The sequence below is a fragment of the Bos indicus genome, chromosome 14, assembly GCF_029378745.1.
Source record: "Bos indicus isolate NIAB-ARS_2022 breed Sahiwal x Tharparkar chromosome 14, NIAB-ARS_B.indTharparkar_mat_pri_1.0, whole genome shotgun sequence".
NCBI lineage: Eukaryota > Metazoa > Chordata > Mammalia > Artiodactyla > Bovidae > Bos > Bos indicus.
Window position 1 is genome coordinate 50,606,232 of NC_091773.1, and position 19,986 is coordinate 50,626,217.

Below are 19,986 nucleotides of genomic sequence, written 5' to 3' on the forward strand. Positions count from 1 at the left end.
AAGCCCACTTGGTCATGGTGTATGATCTTTCTAATGTGTTGTTGGATTCTGATTGCTAGAATTTTGTTAAGGACTTTTGCATCTATGTTCATCAGTGATATTGGCCTGTAGTTTTCTTTCTATGTGGCATCTTTGTCAGGTTTTGGTATTAGGGTGATGGTGGCCTCATAGAATGAGTTTGGAAGTTTACCTTCCTCTGCAATTTTCTGGAAGAGTTTGAGTAGGATAGGTGTCAGCACTTCTTTAAATTTTTGGTAGAATTCAGCTGTGAAGCCGTCTGGACCTGGGCTTTTATTTTCTGGAAGAGTTCTGATTACAGTTTCAATTTCCTTGCTTGTGATGGGTCTGTTAAGATTTTCTATTTCTTCCTGGTCCAGTTTTGGAAAGTTGTACTTTTCTAAGAATTTGTCCATTTCTTCCACGTTGTCCATTTTATTGGCATATAATTGCTGATAGTAGTCTCTTATGATCCTTTGTATTTCTGTGTTGTCTGTTGTGATCTCTCCATTTTCATTTCTAATTTTATTGATTTGATTTTTCTCCCTTTGTTTCTTGATGAGTCTGGCTAATGGTTTGTCAATTTTATTTATCCTTTCAAAGAACCAGCTTTTGGCTTTGTTGTTTTTTGCTATGGTCTGCTTTGTTTCTTTTGCATTTATTTCTGCCCTAATTTTTAAGATTTCTTTCCTTCTACTAACCCTGAGGTTCTTCATTTCTTCCTTTTCTAGTTGCTTTAGGTGTAGACTTAGGTTATTTATTTGACTTTTTTCTTGTTTGTTGAGGTGTGCCTGTATTGCTATGAACTTTCCCCTTAGCACTGCTTTTACAGTGTCCCATAGGTTTTGGGTTGTTGTGTTTTCATTTTCATTCATTTCTATGCCTATTTTGATTTCTTTTTTGATTTCTTCTGTGATTTGTTGGTTATTCAGCAGCGTGTTGTTCAGCCTCCATATGTTGGAATTTTTAATATTTTTTCTCCTATAATTGAGATCTAATCTTACTGCATTGTGGTCAGAAAAGATGCTTGGAATGATTTCAATTTTTTTGAATTTACCAAGGCTAGACTGATGGCCCAGGATGTGATCTATCCTGGAGAAGGTTCCATGTGTGCTTGAGAAAAAGGTGAAATTCATTGTTTTGGGGTGAAATGTCCTATAGATATCAATTAGGTTTAACTGGTCTATTGTATCATTTAAAGTTTGTGTTTCCTTGTTAATTTTCTGTTTAGTTGATCTATCCATAGGTGTGAGTGGGGTATTAAAGTCTCCCACTATGATTGTGTTATTGTTAATTTCCCCTTTCATACTTGTTAGCATTTGTCTTACATATTGCAGTGCTCCTATGTTGGGTGCATATATATTTATAATTGTTATATCTTCTTCTTGGATTGATCCTTTGATCCTTATGTAGTGTCCTTGTCTCTTTTTACAGCCTTTGTTTTTAAGTCTACTTTATCTGATATGAGTATTGCTACTCCTGCTTTCTTTTGGTCTCTATTTGCATGGAATATCTTGTTCTAGCCCTTCACTTTCAGTCTGTATGTGTCCCCTGTTTTGAGGTGGGTCTCTTGGAGACAACATATATAGGGGTCTTGTTTTTGAAGCCATTCAACCAGTCTGTCTTTTGGTTAGGAAACTGGAGCCTATTATACAGAGTGAAGTAAGCCAGAAAGAAAAACACCTATACAGTATACTAACGCATATATATGGAATTTAGAAAGATGGTAACGACAACCCTGTATGTGAGACAGCAAAAGAGACACAGATGTATAGAACAGTCTTTTGGACTCTGTGGGGGGGGGGGGATGATTTGGGAGAATGGCATTAAAACATGTATAATATCATATAAGAAATAAATCACCAGTCCAGGTTTGATGCGGGATACAGGAAGCTTGGGGCTGGTGCACTGGGATGACCCAGAGGGATGGTATGGGGAGGGAGGAGGGAGGGGGGGTTCAGACTGGGGAAGACGTGTACACCCGTGGTGGATGCGTGTTGATGTACGGCAAAACCAATACAATATTGTGAAGTAAAAAAAATAAAAAATTAAAAAAGAAATAATGATTACAAAGATAAAAGGAAGAAATTAACAAAAGCAATAACAAAAAAAGACAAATGGAAACTCAGTGAAACGAAGATGTGGTTTACTGAAAAGATCAATAAAATTGACAAACTTTAAGAAAGACTGATTTAAAAAGAGAGAGAAGACATAAATTACCAAGAGTAGAAATTTTTAAAGGGTGAAATCACTACAAACCTTATAGACACCAAAAGGATAATAAACGAATAAAACTTAAAAAAAAGTCTAAGGACTTAAATTTGATAGTGTGCACAAAATAAACTAACCATTGAAAAATATGTACCACAATTCTCCCAATAGTAAATATATATTATGATAAACCACAACATAGGAAGTAAATCTCCAGGTCCAAATGTTTGGAAAATTCTTCCAAACATTCAAAGAACAATTAAGATTAACTCTACATGATCTCTTCCAGATAACAGAAGAATAGGTAACCATTTCCAATCATCTTATTAATTTAGTATTACAATAATACCTAAAAGGGTTTTCCCTGGTGGCTCAGAGGTTAAAGCATCTGCCTCCAGTGCAGGAGACCCAGGTTCGATCCCTGGGTGGGAAAGATCCCCTGGAGAAGGAAATGGTAAAACACTCCAGTATTCTTGCCTAGAGAACCCCATGGACGGAGAAGCCTGGTAGGCTACAGTCCACTGGGTCACAAAGAGTCGGACATGACTGAGAGACTTCACTTTCATTTTCAAACCTAAAAAACAGCCAAGAGAATACCAAAAAAATAAATAAATAAATAAATAAATAAAACTACAGACTGATATCCCTAATGAATAAAAATGCAGAAATCCTTAACAAAATATTAGCAAATATAATTCATCAGTATATAGAGAGTCATATACTATATCCAAGTGAGCTTTATTTCTCAAGAATAATGTGAGATTGGATCAATCATACTAATGTGCTTAGGGAAAAATCACATGATCATATCAACTGATACTGAGAAAAAGTTTGACAAAATTTAACATTCATTTAAATTTTTAAAATCTCAGAAAACCACAAATAGAGGAAATTCTCTGAATTTCATAAAGAATTATCTATAAAACTTTAACAGAGAAGGCAATGGCAACCCACTCCAGTACTCTTGCCTAGAAAATCCCATGGACGGAGAAGCCTGGTAGGCTGCAGTCCATGGGGCCACGAAGAGTCAGACACGACTGAGCAACTTCACTTTCATGCATTGGAGAAGGAAATAGCAACCCACTCCAATGTTCTTGCCTGTAGAACCCCAGGGATGAGGGAGCCTGGTGGGCTGCCATCTATGGGGTCACACAGAGTCAGACATGACTGAAGCGACTTAGCAGCAGCAGCATAAAACATTAAAGCCTATAATTTATTTAATGGTGAAAAACTAAATGTTTATACTTTTAGATCAACACAATAAATATGTCTACTCTCACCATTCAATTGTATCCAATGTTAGAATTGAATTTGTAGCTGAATTGAATGTTAGACTTGAATTTGTAGCTACTTCAGTAAACCAAGAAAATAAAAGGCACACTGATTAGGAGGAATAAATGAAATAATATTCCTGTTTGCAAATGTCATAGGAATCTATAGAATTAGAGAAAAGGAAGGGAAAAAAAGAAAACAAGGACAGAAGGGAGGGAGGGACCAAAGAAAAGAAGAAAGAAAGATTCTTCTATGACCTATAAATGAGTTCAGAAAAGTCACATGATGCACAATAAGTACACAAAAAGTCATATTTCTAAATATTAACAATTTGTACATGCAACTAAAATTAAAAACACAGTAACATTTATAGTCACTCACATACCCAACACAGGAATAAAATTTAGAATATATAAAGAACTCAAACCTGTAAGAGCAAACAAACCAACTTAAACATGAGCAACAGATGTGAAGAAGTAGTTCAACAAAGAAGATGCACAGATGACAGAAAGTAAGCACATGAAAAGAGGCTCAACTTCAGTAGCCATGAGGAAAATATACATAAAGCCATATATGAGTTATTGTTATATACTATAAGAAGTACTAAAGTAAAACTAGTGATAATATTGCATGCTGGACACAGCATGGAGAAATGGGATCACTCACACATTGCATGTGTGAAGGTAAAATGGCATAACTACTATGGAAAAAGAGCTCGGGAGTTTCTTAAAAGCAAAGCAAAACAAAAAATAACCAAACCAACCAATCAACAAATACTAAACATGTATCTACCACACAATCCAGTAATTGCAGCCCTTTGCATTTGTCCCAAGGAAATAGAGTCACATATGCACAAAAACCTGCTTGTGAATGTTTATGACAGCTTTATTCATACTAGCCCCAAACTGAAACAGCCAAGATGTCATTTAATCGTGAGTAGTTTAAAAAACTTGTAGCGCATCCATACCATGAAAGATTATCCAGCAATAAAAAGGAACAAACTTTTGATATATACAATAATATGAATTAACCTCCATTGAATTATGCTAGTTGAAAAAAACCTCAAAAGTTTAATATTGATAATTCCATTTATATAACATTCTTAAAATAACAAATTATAGAAATAGGAGACCATATTAGTGGTCAATTTGAAGGTTGACAAGAATCTGATTATATCTTATGCTGAAAGACATAGAGAGAATTTTGGGTTCTATTTCTATTTTTTTTTAAATTTCTTCTCTTTTAAACCAATTATATTTTTTATCAACAGTTTTGAAGTATGGTCTACAAATTAAAATTATGAGTTCAGTTCAGTTGCTCAGTTGTGTCCAACTCTTTGCGACCCCATGAATCACAGCACGCCAGGCCTCTCTGTCCATGACCAACTCCCGGAGTTCACTCAAACTCATGTCCATTGAGTTGGTGATGCCATCGAGCTATTTCATTCTCAGTTGTCCCCTTCTCCTCCTGCCCCCAATCCCTCCCAGCATCAGGGTCTTTTCCAATAAGTCAACTCTTCGCATGAGGTGGCCAAAGTATTGGAGTTTCAGCTTTAGCATCAGTCCTTCCAATGAATACCCAGGACTGATCTCCTTTAGGATGGACTCCTTGGATCTCTTTGCAGTCCAAGGGACTCGCAAGAGTCTTCTCCAACACCACAGTTCAAAAGCATCAATTCTTCGGCACTCAGCTATCTTCACAGTCCAAATCTCACATCCATACATGACCACTGGAAAAACCATAGCCTTGACTAGATGGAACTTGGTTGGCAAAGTAACATCTCTGCTTTTCAATATGCTATCTAGATTGGTCATAACTTTCCTTCCAAGGAGTAAGCGTCTTAATATCATGGCTGCAATCACCATAGCCATGATTTTGAAGCCCCCAAAAATAAAGTCTGACACTGTTTCCACTGTTTCCTCATCTATCTGCCATAAAGTGATGGGAACAGATGCCATGATCTTAGTTTTCTGAATGTTGGGCTTTAAGCCAACTTTTTCACTCTCCTCTTTCACTTTCATCAAGAGGCTTTTTAGTTCCTCTTCACTTTCTGCCATAAGGGTGGTGTCATCTGCATATCTGAGGTTATTGATATTTCTCCTGGCAATCTTGATTCCAGCTTGTGCTTCTTCCAGCCCAGCATTTCTCATGCTATACTCTACATATAAGTTAAATAAGCAGGGAGACAATATACAGCCTTGATATACTCCTTTTCCTATTTGGAAGCAGTCTGTTGTTTCATGTCCAGTTCTAACTGTTGCTTCCTGACCTGCATATAGGTTTCTCAAGAAGCAGGTCAGGTGGTCTGGTATTCCCATCTCTTGAAGATTTTTCCACAGTTTATTGTGGTCCACAGAGTCAAAGGCTTTGGCATAGTCAATAAAGCAGAAATAGATGTGTTTCTGGAACTCTCTTGCTTTTTCGATAATCCAGCAGATGTTGGCCATTTGATCTCTGGTTCCTCTACCTTTTCTAAAACCAGGTTGAATACCTGGAAGTTCACGGTTCACGTATTGCTGAAGCCTGGCTTGGAGAATTTTAAGCATTACTTTGCTAGCGTGTGAAATGAGTGCAATTGTGCGGTAGTTTGAGCATTCTTTGGCATCGCCTTTCTTTGGGATTGGAATGAAAACTGACCTTTTCCAGTCCTGTGGCCACTGCTGAGTTTTCCAGATTTGCTGGCATATTGAGTGCAGCACTTTCACAGCATCATCTTTCAGGATTTGAAATAGCTGAACCGGAATTCCATCACCTCCACTAGCTTTGTTCGTAGTCATGTTTTCTAAGGCCCACTTGACTTCACATTCCAGGATGTCTGGCTCTAGTTGAGTAACCACACCATTGTGATTATCTGGGTCGTGAAGCTCTTTTTTGTACAGTTCTTCTGTGTATTCTTGCCACCTCTTCTTAATATTTTCTGCTTGTTAGGTCCATACCATTTCTGTCCTTTATTGTGCCCATCTTTGCATGAAATATTCCCTTGGTATCTCTAATTTTCTTGAAGAGATCTCTAGCCTTTCCCATTCTGTTGTTTTCCTCTATTTCTTTGCATTGATTAGCGAGGAAGGCTTTCTTATCTCTCCTTGCTATTCTCTGGAACTCTGCATTCAGATGCTTTTATCTTTCCTTTTCTCCTTTGCTTTTCTCTTCTCTTCTTTCACAGCTATTTGTAAAGCCTCCTCAGACAGCCATTTTGCTTTTTGAATTTCTTTTCCATGGGAATGGTCTTGATCCCTGTCTCCTGTACAATGTCATGAACCTCTATCCATAGTTCATCAGGCATTCTGTCTATCTGATCTAGTCCCTCAAATCTATTTCTCACTTCCCCTGTATAATCATAAGGGATTTGATTTAGGTCACACCTGAATGGTCTAGTGGTTTTCCCCTACTTTCTTCAATTTCAGTCTGAATTTAGCAATAAGGAGTTCATAATCTGAGCTACAGTCAGTTCCTGGTCTTGTTTTTGCTGACTGTATAGAGCTTCTCCATCTTTGGCTGCAAAGAATATAATCAATCTGATTTTGGTGTTGACCATCTGGTGATGTCAATGTGTAGAGTCTTCTCTTGTGTTGTTGGAAAAGGGTGTGTGCTATGACCAGTGTGTTCTCTTGGCAAAACTCTATTAGTCTTTGCCCTGCTTCATTCCGTATTCTAAGGCCAAATTTGTCTGTTACTCCAGGTGTTTTTTTATTTCCTACTTTTGCATTCCAGTCCCCTATAATGAAAAGGATGTCTTTTTTGGGTGTTAGTTCTAAAAAGTCTTGTAGGTCTTCATAGCACCATTCAACTTAAGCCTCTTCAGCTTTACTGATTGGGGCATAGGCTTGGATTATCATGATATTGAATGGCTTGCCTTGGAAATGAACAGAGATCATTCTGTTGTTTTTGAGATTGCATCCAAGTAGTTATATATACATATTGTAAATAGTGTATTCAATATGTATTTTCAGGACTCCAGTAATTAAAGACAGAATTGAGGAGTCTGGCTTATGATCAAAGAAAATGATCTCTGATTTTTAAAACCCAGGCCTAAGCAATTATACAACCTTTGAAAAAGGAAAGTGTTAGCCGCTCTCAGTCTTGTTGGACTCTTTGCAACCCCATGAACTGTAGCCCATTAGACTCTTCTGTTCATGGAAATCTCCAGCAAGAATACTGAAATGATAACCATTCACTTCTCCAGAGGATTTTTCCATCCCAGGTATTGAACCTGGTTTGCAAGCAGATTCTTTACCATCTGAGCCACCATGGAAGCCCTAGCCTTTACTTGGCCTCAAGAAGGAAGCTGCCCCCACACCGGACTTGAAGTGCAGCCAGTGACTTTCATTTCACTCTGTAAGGGCAGTTACAGTTGTAAACTTGGCCCCCATAACCAGTCATGCTCTTATGAATACCTATAATCCTAGCCCACCGCACCTTTATTAAGAGAATTTTTATCTGGATCCTTCTGCAAATCCTTACTCTGAAGCCTCCATGGAAACTTTGTTATTGGGAGGAAGTCGAAACCTTGAAAAAGACACTTTTCGTCTGTGTCCTCTGTATGCTCAGAACTTTTCTACTATGTTGATTTACCTGGCTCTTGACCTAAACTGATCCCCTGTTTCATTTTCCCCCATGGATTGCTGTGGATGCCATTCTATGAGACAAAATGGAATAGGCTGAGTTTAGCCTCTTGCTTATAGTATCATGGGAAATGATTAAAGGCTCAACTATTACATCATATCTTGTTTCAATTGGCTACTTCTAACTTGGCAGGCCAACTCTCTCAGTTAAGCTGAGGTCCTCCGCTTAGACTTTTTTTTATTTTATTTTAGTCAGGCTTAATCTCTATACCAGTTTAACATAAACTTTAACTGTCAAGGTTTTACTGTTTTAAATTGATTTAAAATATATTTTAATCCTCTGGCTCTAACATAGGTTATATTTTATTACTTGACTTATTTCCATAATAAATAAGACATTTTCTATCTCCATCATTATGATGCTATAATATGCCATATTTATTATTTTTAATATATAGTAGAACCTTTTAGAATATTGGCTTTGAAGTGAATAGGTGCCAAATTTTATAAAGAATTATATGCAAACCCTATCTAGAAAACCATAAAAAGGATGAATATCATTTTTATATATTAATACAAATTTCTTTCTATGGGATGGCTGCCCAATTGTTAGAAATTTGTTTAACGAAATCTCAAGTTCATTACAGATCTTCTGCTAAACTCTTTGCACATTATAAAAGGACATAAGCTATTGCATGGAATACAATCAGGTGGTTTTAATTGCTAAAATTTTTAGAGCCAGAAAATATAATTAGGCTAAAATTTTACATAATTTTATGTGTACTATATACTTGTATATCTAATGATTATGCTTTACCCTCTACTATCATAAGTGATAGGGAGCTAGGTCTTTTAACATATGACTAATATAATTAAGAAATTACAATATTTAGACCTTCAGTGAGTCACCTTATCTCATTTGTCCCAATACTTAATATAATACTTGGCATAATATAAGCATTTAATAAATATAGATAGAATAAGACAATTTAAAATTAATGACTTTATGAATTTATTATATCTTATTAAAGATCCAAAGCAAACAGGTAAACTAGAAGTTGGATTCTTGGAATCTGTAAGAAAAATCATAAAACTAAGTTGTACTTCTGAAGTTCTAAATCTTGTGCAATTTTGCTCAAACAAACTTTGTCATCACAATGTTCAATTAAACAATTAGCAATTTCTATACAAGAGCAATTTCTCTAAAGCAAGGATGGGGCAAATGTTGACTATGATGAAGGTCAGGGTTCTCATTGACTTTTATCATTTGAAGATGACTCCCCACTCCAGTACTCTTGCCTGGAAAATCCCATGGATGGAGGAGCCTGGTGGGCTGCAGTCCATGGGGTCGCAAAGAGTCGGACATGACTGAACGACTTCACTTTGACTTTTCACTTTCATGCATTGGAGAAGGAAATGGCAACCCACTCCAGTGTTCTTGCCTGGAAAATACCACGGACGGGAGAGCCTGATGGGCTGCCGTCTATGGGGTCGCACAGAGTCGGACATGACTGAAGTGACTCAGCAGTAGCAGTAGCAAATGGGTGTACTGGAAGTTAAAACAATCTATTTCCTACCCATATCTAGAGAAAGCATTATTTCCCCACCCCACCCCCCACCCCATAGCATTGTTACTGCTTAAAAGCTTAAAAAGAAAAAAAAATGAACTCTTATTTCATCTATATTACTGATTACTGCATGGTGTGGTTGAAATGACATCACATAGCTAAAACCTTACCAATAAAACTTAGAAAATATAGTACTCTTACACATTTCTTAAAATATCTATGTTAATACTTTTCCGATAATAGCTATATGTATTCATATAGACAAACATTTTTTCTCACTACCAATATAAGTCAAGAATATTATTACCAAAATAGAGTATATTCCCAAAGTAAGACTGAATATAAATGCAGGGAATATATCTCATCATTCCTGGTTACTGGTACTTTGAATAAAGAAACAAACGATAAACAAATAGAAAGATTTTTAAAATGTAAGTTTCTAATTAAACTTAGAATTAGGTTACCATGTCTCTTATTTATCCTCAACAGTACTCATTTATTAATTTGTAACCTCTGGATTCCCCTGGGGTGAAATACAAAACTGGCCCCCATACAAGAAGGGCAAGGAGAGACCCAGGACAGAGGCAGACCACTCCTGATTGGTAGGTGGTGGTATAAGCAAGGGAATTTATATAGGAGGCTTGTTGGTGCAACCACAGGTGCATAGATCTTGTACTTCCCTCCAGCATCTTAAAATCTTACATAGAAGCCTTAACAGCCTTCAGTGAGGTATTCAATCCAAATGAAACAGCTGTTAGTAATGGAAATAGTAGGCAGAATGTACATTCCAAAGACAGGGGAGGGGGCTGGGAAGACTCCAGTCACCCTGTCTAGCTTCTGGGTCAACCAGAGGTCACATACTCTCAATGATCTTCTCCAATATCATCGGATTCTTAAAAGCAGCTAGTCAGCTTCATAATAGACAGCTTTCTAGGGAATTATTGTAAATTAAAACAAAAATTCTAAAAGATATAGGAATACTGGACCACCTGACCTGCCTCTTGAGAAATCTGTATGCAGGTCAGGAAGCAACAGTTAGAACTAGACATAGAACAACAGACTGGTTCCAAATAGGAAATGGCTGTATATTGTCACTCTGCTTATTTAACTTACATGCAGAGTACATCATGAGAAATGCTGGGCTGGAGGAAGCACAAGCTGGAATCAAGATTGCTGGGAGAAATATCAATAACCTCAGATATGCAGATGACACCACTCTTATGGCAGAAAGTGAAGAAAAACTAAAGAGCCTCTTGATGAAAGTGAAAGAGGAGAGTGAAAAAGTTGGCTTAAAGCTCCACATTTAGAAAACTAAGATCATGGCGTCCGGTCCCATCACTTCATGGCAAATGGATGAAGAAACAGTGGAAACAGTGGCAGATTTTATTTTGGGGGGGCTCCAATATCACTGCAGATGGTGAATGAAGTCTTGAAATTAAAAGATGTTTACTCCTTGGCAGGAAAGTTATGACCAACCTAGACAGGATATTAAAAAGCTGAGACATCACTTTGCCAACAAAGGTCTGTCTAGTCAAGGCTGTGGTTTTTCCAGTAGTCACGTATGGATGTAACAGTTGGACTATAAAGAAAGCTGAACACTGAAGAATTGATACTTTTGGACTGTGGTGTTGGAGAAGACTCTTGAGGTCCCTTGGACTGCAAGGAGATACAACCAATCCACCCTAAAGGAGATCAGTCTAAGTATTCATTGGAAGGACTAATGTAAAGCTGAATTTCCAATACTTTGGCCACCCAGTGGGAAGAACTGACTCATTTGAAAAGATCCTGATGCTGGGAAAGATTGAAGGCAGGAGGCAAAAGGGATGACAGAGGATGAGATTGTTGGATGGGAATCAGAGACTCAATGGACATGACTTTGGGTAAACTCTGTGAGTTGGTGAACTCAGGGGTAAATTCAGGGAGGCCTGGCGTGCTGCAGTCCATGGGGTGGCAAAGAGTAGGACACAACTGAGCGACTGAACTGAACTGAACTGAAAACAAAAACAGCAAAAATCTTTTATGAGTTGATGTAATATAAGTATTTAATAAATATTAATTGGAAAGCAAAGTTTTAGAAGCTTTTAGCTGAAAACACTTCAAAATGTTTAAGCCAGTTTTCAGAAGTAGCTGTTTTTTAAAATGGCTTCAAACTCTGCCATCCAATATTTTTGACTAATATCTAAAATTCATAACAAGTTCTAGGAGCTCTCATCCCCAAAACAAATTATCATAAAATGAGTAGTGTGAATAACTACATATAACCTAAATATAATACTGAGGAGAGAGAACTCTTCTATAGTATGGCTATCCCCACATGTTCCACCCAGTTCAGTTTTTGTTGTAAGTTATAATCAATGTTAACAACTGGAGAACACTGTAATATAGATGTTCATTAACCCACCAAAAAGCAATGAGATGTGTATTTTACATAAAAATAGAGTAACATACAAGTAGTCAGCATAGAAATACTTACTTATAAAATATATACAATAAATATTGCGTGATTCATAATGAGTTTATTATTATAAACTTGTGAACTCCTTAAGTTGTCTTTATTTTAATTTAGCCAGCTGCTGCTGCTGCTAAGTTGCTTCAGTCATGTCCGACTCTGTGCGACTCCATAGACGGCAGCCCACCAGGCTCCCCTGTCCCTGGGATTCTCCAGGCAAGAACACTGGAGTGGGTTGCCATTTCCTTCACCAATGCATGAAAGTGAAAAGTGAAAGTGAAGTCGCTCAGTCGTGTCTGACTCCTAGCGACCCCATGGACTGCAGCCTACCAGGCTCCTCCGTCCATGGGATTTTCCAGACAAGAGTACTGTAATGGGGTGCCATTGCCTTCTCCGAGGTGCCTTTAAATTCTTCTTCACTGAAGAAAGACTAAGAAATTAAATAGATGTATGGCTATACAGAAATATAACTAAGTAGACTGGTTCTATACAGTTCTTTATTATTCTAAGTTAGAATGCTAATTATTTAGCAACATTATTAGTACTAAATATTACTATATTAGGAGTACTAAATTCTAAGTATTATTGATACTAAATAGTTCAAGTACTTATACTGGTGCCTATCTTGTTGAGAAGCCTCCTCTACCCATATTAGCTTTGGATGCTGTGCACAGGAGCCATATTTAAGCAAATTCATGCAAAATATCTCATCTATCCATTTCTATGTGATGTAGTTACAGAAGGGCAGACGTCAGACACATGATGTTTTTCTTCTACAAATTGCATAAGATACTAAATTCTGCTGTTCTTGTTTGATCATGCAGCAAGTTCACTTTAAGTACAGACTTTATAAATTTTAAATGTGAGACAGTATGTCTCCATGAATATCATTTGCAAGACTCATGCATCAAGCTGCTATTAATCCCAGTAATGGATTCTTTTTCTTCTGACATAGCTCTTCAGCTTTGCCATCTTTCTCTGACCTTCTCTAAACACAATCTAACCACTATCTTAATATGAAAATTGATTTTTTTTTCTCCTATAGGATGGAAGAACTTTTTCTATATAGGCTAACTCACATAAATTTCTCCCATTCAGTAAAACCATGAATCTACTTCTGAAAAACTAATAAGCATTTCATCTAGTACACTTTAAGTTTAATAACTTTGTATAATAACATATAGGCCACCACAATTATAAAAATAATAGTTAACTTTTACTGAGTGTTTACACTATGAAAAGTTCTTTTTGACTAACACAATTGGCATTTTCTAATTTTTTGTAGTGCAAAGTACAGAATATTTGGCAGAAGTTTTAGTTTTGAGGGTGTGACAGTTACAGAGAGAATAAAAGTAAAATGAGAGAAATTTAATCGAAATATTAAGCTTGAGGTTTTTGTATTTCGTTTTGAATACAAAACAAAATACGTACACATTTCTGTTCCAAATGCACATTGATTTCAGTTGAACATAATAAAATATTAGCTAAGATTGACAAGGTGCAATTAATATAAGCCTTCTGTTCTTTAAGAAACTGAAGTGAATTATTATAGGAAAAATGTATTTATCATAAACATCAGGACTTGAAGGAATATAAGAAAGCCAAGAAACACTGTTTGTGTTTATGAATCTCTTCATTTCTTTATTGTTATCTTCTACACTGCTTCTGGCTTTGTTCACTAGCTTCTACTACCTCTCCATATTCCTGTTAAAATTTACACACCTTCATTATCAAAAATTTGCCTGTTACTGTTTACACACCTTCCTTATAAAAAAATTTGCATGCTACTGTTCTGGATATCAACAAAATTAAATGGTTGCCTTTTATTTCTCAGTCTCAGTTCTTCTGGATAAGTGAGAGGAGTTTGTTACAACTTGGATCAGTTCAGTTCAGTCACTCAGTCATGTCCAACTGTTGTGACCCCATGAACCGCAGCATGCCAGGCTTCCCTGTCCATCACCAACTCCCAGAGCCCACCCAAACCCATGTCCATTGAGTCGGTGATGCCATCCAACCATTTCATCCTCTGTTGTCCCCTTCTCCTCCTGCCCTCAATCTTTCCCAGCCTCAAGGTCTTTTCCAATGAGTCAGCACTTCGCATCAGGTGGCCAAAGTATTGGAGTTTCAGCTTCAGCATCAGTCCTTCCAATGAGCAACAAGGACTGATGTCATTTAGGATGGACTGGTTGGATCTCCTTGCAGTCCAAGGGACTCTCAAGAGTCTTCTCCAATACCACGGTTCAAAAGCATCAATTCTTCAGCACTCAGCTTTCTTTATAGTCTCACTTTCACATCCACACATGACCACTGGAAAAACCATAGCCTTGACTAGCAGACCTTTGTTGGCAAAGTAATGTCTCTGCTTTTTAATATGCTGTATAGGTGGGTCATAACTTTCCTTCCAAGGAGTAAGCATCTTTTAATTTCATGGCTGCACCTACCATCTACAGTGATTTTGGAGCCCATAAAAATAAACTCAGCTACTGTTTCCACTATTTCTCCATCTATTTGACAAGAAGTGATGGGATCAGATGCCATGATCTTAGTTTTCTTAATATTGAGCTTTAAGCCAACTTTGTCACTCCCCGCTTTTACTTTCATCAAGAGGCTCTTTAGTTCTTCTTCAGTTTCTGCCATAAGGGTGGTGTCATCTGCATATCTGAGGTTATTGATATTTCTCCCAGCAATCTTGATTCCAGCTTGTGATTCCTCTAGCCCAGCGTTTTTCATGATGTACTGTGCATATAAGTTAAATAAGTAGGGTGACAATAAACAGCCTTGATGTACTCCTTTTCCTATTTGGAACCAGTCTGTTGTTCCATGTCCAGTTCTAACTGTTGCTTCCTGACCTGCATATAGGTTTCTCAGGAGGCAGGTCAGGTGGTCTGGCATTCATATCTCTTTCAGAATTTTCCACAGTTTATTGTGATCCACACAGTCAAAGGCTTTGGCATAGTCAATAAAGTAGAAATAGATGTTTTTCTGGAACTCTATTGCTTTTTCAATGATCCACCTTGGATAGTTATATAGTTTTGGTGTGATTAGATATAGCAGAAGAAGGGTACACAAGGCCACAGTTCTTCTTGATGGCAGACAGAAAGGAAAGGAGAATTTCAAAGTTAGATATCTAAGGAGTTGGGTGGATACTCTATGCCAGTAGGAACAAATATCATCACTGAAAAAGAGCCTGTTGAGAAAGACTGTTAAGAGCACTCAAGATGAGCACTGGGGAACCTCCGTATTTAAGTGGTAACAATAAATTCATGCAGAAAAGAAAACAGAGGCAGAATGACTGAAAAGATAAAATTAAGAAAAAGCAACAGGGAAACCAAACAGGGGATAATTTCCAGAGGGCAAAGTAGCAACAATGACAACTATCTAAAATGAAAATAGAGATCAACAAATAGCAAGCATTAGCAAAGTCAGTGATGGCAGTTTTAGTGAGGAAGAATGCCAGTAATGGAAGTGCAATAGTGAAGAGAATATGGTCTCAAGAATCGTGGCAGTTTAAAAAAGTTTGTACATTGGGATTTAACAATAAAGACAGTTTTCACAACTATGCTCTCTTGACTGGTAGAGGCAAGAAAAATAGCACTTAGTCAAGAGAAATTAGCTGGTAAAAATGTTATGTGGCAACCTGGATGGGAGGGGAATTTTAGGGGAAAGTGAATACAGGTATATATGGCTGAGTCCTTTTGCTGTCACCTGAAATTATGACAACATTGCTGATTGGCTATACTCCAATATAAAATACAAAGATTAAAAAGAATATGATAAACTTATTTGTGTATTCATTTTTGTTGAATCTTATTTTTGAAATTTTGATTTTAAGAACAGCAGAGTTGGCTATCACTTAAATACCTTAAAATTATAGACTATTTTACCTTTCACAGTATGCTTTTATATGTTATTTATTCAAACATCAAAATTGTGATCTAACTGTAATTGAGTCCCTATTTACAGATAATTGAAATACAAATCAATCAAAATGACTTGCTCAGGTTATGTGATCATAGAGAGCTAACAATCACAGTCCCAAATCTCTTCAGTCATATTTCAATTTCCTTCTTCAGGACACAAAATAAAAATAATTCCATGCAAGAGAAATATTAATGCATTTGTGATGAGCAACCTCTTCAAGCACTTTTGCAAATGGAAACATAGCATGCTGTCTCTATCACTAAATTTACTTCTAAAGGAAAGAGCATGATATTGGAATTCAAGCAGAACTACTTCACTGCTTTGTGCCTGCCCGGCCCCAATCAAAACATTCTATGTCTATCATATTCAGTTTATTCATCTGTAAAACAGATTCTTGTTGCTTATCTCCCAAGATTTGAAATAGAAAGCGTCGGACCCACAGTGGATATTGAATTCATATCATTGAACTTAACAGAGGCACAAATCATTAAAACAGAAAAGTTTCCTGCATATATACTCTCAAGTATCAATGATGCTAAGAAACAAAACATTGACAGAGAGATTAGGAAGATGAAAATGCAAACACAACGTGCAGTGAAAGTTACACTAATTTTACTTATTCTAATTTATTCTACACTGCAGGTGACTTGCTCAATACGGAGCAGGTGTTGGCTTTAATACAGCCAAATAAAACAGGAGTTAATGGTATGTCCCTGTGTGTTTGCTGAAAGCGATCCACAAGCAGTGTGGAGTTAGCCAAATCTTTCACAAGTGGTTGAAGAAAGGAAATAAAAGTGCATCACAGCGCTCTGGAGACTCATACTGCAGAGAAAATGATCAAGACAGCAATATCAATATGGAATTTAAAAAGTCACCCAGAATTTACACAATTTATCAGAAGCCACAGCTGTGAAACCTCATTGTTATTTAATGCGCTGATGTCTTAATTTCATTCACCTGCAAAATGAGTCTACTCTCTCTTTCTCACAGGCTTTGAGAAACACAATTCTCTCAAAAATGCTTTGGAAACTGGTGATGATCTGGCAGTCAATATCACAGAGAAAGAAATGTTTTGAGGCTGGAATAACTAGAGTGACCAGAGAATAAAGTTTGAGGTTGGCTGTGAAATGTGCCAGAAGTCATTAATGTTTTGAGTAAGTATAAATATGGGTTAAACTTGTCGTTACGGCATTAAAACCACACATAACTGTTACAGGGTTCAATGGCATTATGCTCCTGTACATCTGTTTCAGGCACCTTAAATATATCTTTCCTACCTGACTGACTTTTTCTTTTCTCTAATCACAGGAAACAGATGCAAGGTTGGGGTGACTTTGTACTCCTTGCTCACTACCAATTCATTCTTCCATCAAGTCTTTAGTGCATATGCTAGTATGATCAGAAGGTACATGCAAATACACACACACACACATATACAGACACATACCTACATATGTATTATATATTATGCATATACTGAGAAATGGAATATTTCCAGCCATATCAGTAACAAAAGGATGTCACAGTCATCAGGACTGCAGCCACCACCTGCCTTGAGAAAACTCAAGAAGAAAAGAAGACCTACCACCTAGTAGCCATCAAACTGTAGGCACCTCCCTACCTGAGAAAATTCAAGCTGTGAAAATATAGGATACTGGCCCCAGAAAATGGAGGTATATATCAAAGGGATGACTGCAGTGAGCCAAGACTCTTGTATCTTCCTATACATATAAAAGTGCTAAATTCCTTAACTTGAGGTATCTAGTTTTCTTTCATTAACAACCATCTTTTGATGTTCTCGACTACCTGCTTTTTGTTGCAAAACTCCTTTGTATCCCAACTTCCTCCAAGCCCTGCTCACTTGAGAGCAGTTCTTTCAGGGTTACTTGAGATGATGCTTCCCAGGCTTGAAGTCCTAAAAATTTCAACCAAGTAAAATATAACTCTCAACTTTGAAGTTGTACATATTTTTTTTAAGATGACACTACACATAAATATGTTATATATATCAAAATTATAATCTAAGTATATTAAAGGATGGTAAGTAATGCTGCTGCTGCTGCTGCTATGTCGCTTTAGTCATGTCCGACTCTGTGCGACCCCATAGACGGCAGCCCACCAGGATCCCCTGTCCCTGGGATTCTCCAGGCAAGAACACTGGAGTGGGTTGCCATTTCCTTCTCCAATGCATGAAAGTGAAAAGTGAAAGTGAAGTCGCTCAGTCATGTCCGACTCTAGCGACCCCATGGACTGCAGCCTACCAGGCTCCTCCATCCATGGGATTTTCCAGGCAAGAGTACTGGAGTGGGGTGCCATTGCCTTCTCCAAAGTAATGTTAATTGTAATAATAACAGTAACTAAGGTGATATTTGCTAATGCTGTTGAGTTCTTCCTGTATCACCTAATTTGTACTTATATTAACATATCTAGTCCTCAATCCTATGAAATGAAAGCTGTTGACACTTTATCTTTAGAAATGAGAGACTTGAGGCTTACGAAAATATTCAGTGAGTGCTCAAGTTTACAATACTCACTTTCAACAAGCAGCATGATTCTTCCCCCAGTTACTATCAAGGAGTTCGGCAGTGAGAGGAACCACTCAGGAGAGCTCAGTCTTGAGAAGCTGCTGCTGCTGCTGTTGCTAAGTCGCTTCAGTCATGTCCGACTCTGTGTGACACCATAGATGACAGCCCACCAGGCTCCCCTGTCCCTGGGATTTCCCAGGCAAGAACACTGGAGTGGGTTGCCATTTCCTTTTCCAATGCATGAAAGTGAAAAGTGAAAGTGAAGTCACTCAGTCATGTCTGACTCTCCGAGACCCCATGGACTGCAGCCTACCAGGCTCCTCTACCCATGGGATTTTCCAGGCAAGAGTACTGGAGTCGGGTGCCATTGCCTTCTCTTGAGAAGCTAGCAGACATAAATTAAGGGAGGGAATTAAGAATGGAGTGTTTAAGAGTGATAAACACTCTGACCAGTTTCCCTCTTTTTTTTTTTTTTTTTTTCTTTTAGAGAGACTTTTTTCAAACTTTCTTGGGAATCATAATCAACAGATTGTATACCATAAATAAACAGTTTATATACCATATGTATGTTTTAATTTTGAAACAGGGCTTTTGGAACAATACAATCTGAGAAAAACAGAATATATGAGGTTATTCTGTCTGCCTTTTCTCCAGAAATGTGTACTTCTGATTTAACAACTTGAACTGTCACAGTTTTATGATTAACACAACTTCAATATGACTCATGTTGTTATATATATATATATATATATATATATATTCTATCAACCCAGAATTTGCATCTCTGAAAAATTCAATCTTTGTCTTTTCCTTTATTTTCCTTTCTTATTCTTCTCTCCTTCTCATTTCTCCTTCCTCCCTTTTCTCTTCCTCTCTAATTTAACTGTCTGGGAAACCAGTCCTGAAACTTACTACAAAGAGGCTGTCAAATTCTATACCAATGTGTGTGTGTGTGTGTGTGTGTGTGTGTGTGTGTGTGTATACAAAACTACTCTGCATTCCATGCAACCATATAAATGTCAATGTCAGCATTATAAAAATGAAGGAGGGGTTGGGGTTGGGTAGTTGTTAGCAAAACTTATTAGACAACTTCCTAGTAGTGGGCTCTTCCTTTTCTCAGTCTTCCTAACTTTTGCTTAGTAAGCCATTCAAGAGTTATGCCTGGAAGCTATAATATCAAATATAATATATAGTTAATGTTTTAGCAAACAATTTTAGTTTTTTGACAGGTGTTTGTCTACATTTAATATATATGTTTATAAATTATATTCTCTCAGATATGTCTTAAGAGAATACCAATCTTTTAGAGTTAGTTGTCTAAGTTAAGGAGATTTTGCAAATGCTAAATACTAAAACCCTTAAATAAACAAAATCCAGTAGCATGAACTGTTTGGATCTGTGATCACGTACTACACTGATTCTTGCTGTTTCTCAAGTGCAAGCTTTTGCAATGTGACTTCCTCCTTTCTAGGATAGCCTTC

General features: G+C 37.1%; 1 non-coding gene across 1 annotated transcript; it reads left to right on the forward strand.

Moving 5' to 3' along the window:
• Positions 1–2,569: 2,569 nt before the first annotated feature.
• Positions 2,570–2,641, forward strand: TRNAW-CCA (transfer RNA tryptophan (anticodon CCA)). Its single transcript has one exon. It is a non-coding gene; the product is annotated as a tRNA-Trp (tRNA).
• The last annotated feature ends 17,345 nt before the right edge of the window (positions 2,642–19,986 follow it).